Below are 879 nucleotides of genomic sequence, written 5' to 3' on the forward strand. Positions count from 1 at the left end.
AGGAAGGCTAGCAAGCACATTAGCAAGGGTCTTTGAAAGAACTCAAAAAATAACGAAGGAATCTCACACAAGGATTAATTATAAAAGTAGAAATACTCTGCTTGTGTCCAGTTAAAGAAATGAAATTGAAGAAAGAGAGATGAGACTCTTGGTGGAATTTGAATCAGCATTCTACAACTTATCTGGACTTTTAGAAAAGCTCCCTGAAGGGATAAAGAGGAATCTCTGCTATTTGATAAAAGACAGAGAAGACCACAAGTGCCAGCTATGTGCCTCAGAGATATCTGAAGAAAGCAATAATGAAACGGAATCAACTCACATGATGAAGGAAGGAGACAATGCATCTGAGGGTCACATGATAAAAGAGGAGGACAGTGCATCTGAAGCATCTCTCAACATTATTGCATAGTGACGTAAGCACTTAGGTCATAGAGCACCAACAATGTAGCTGGTGCAAGAGAACAAACAATGACATAAGCAATGACGTCATAAGAAGGGTAAGGATGGGATTGTCCATAAAAACCCAACTATTATAAATAGGCTGCTTAGGCAATTGTAAAATCATCAGACAATAGAAAGCAGGAGGCTAAGAGTACTCATATGCTAGGAGAGCAAGGAGGAAGCTGCCAAGGCGATTCTATAGTCTGAAGAAGAATTCCCTTAGGGAAAAATAGCTCTAAACTCCCATCTGGAGTTAGTATCTATAATCTCCCCTCTGGAGATAAAAACCCCTTATGTAAAATATACTAAATAAAGGAAGTTGTTCTCCAGAAAGGTACATCTTCATTCTAGTCTTTCAATTATGAATTATTTAGAAAGTTTAGAATTAACAGAAGAATCTGATTATTATAGATTAACTGCTTTATTAGATAATGAAAA

The sequence above is a fragment of the Arachis ipaensis genome, chromosome B03 (genome assembly GCF_000816755.2).
Source record: "Arachis ipaensis cultivar K30076 chromosome B03, Araip1.1, whole genome shotgun sequence".
NCBI lineage: Eukaryota > Viridiplantae > Streptophyta > Magnoliopsida > Fabales > Fabaceae > Arachis > Arachis ipaensis.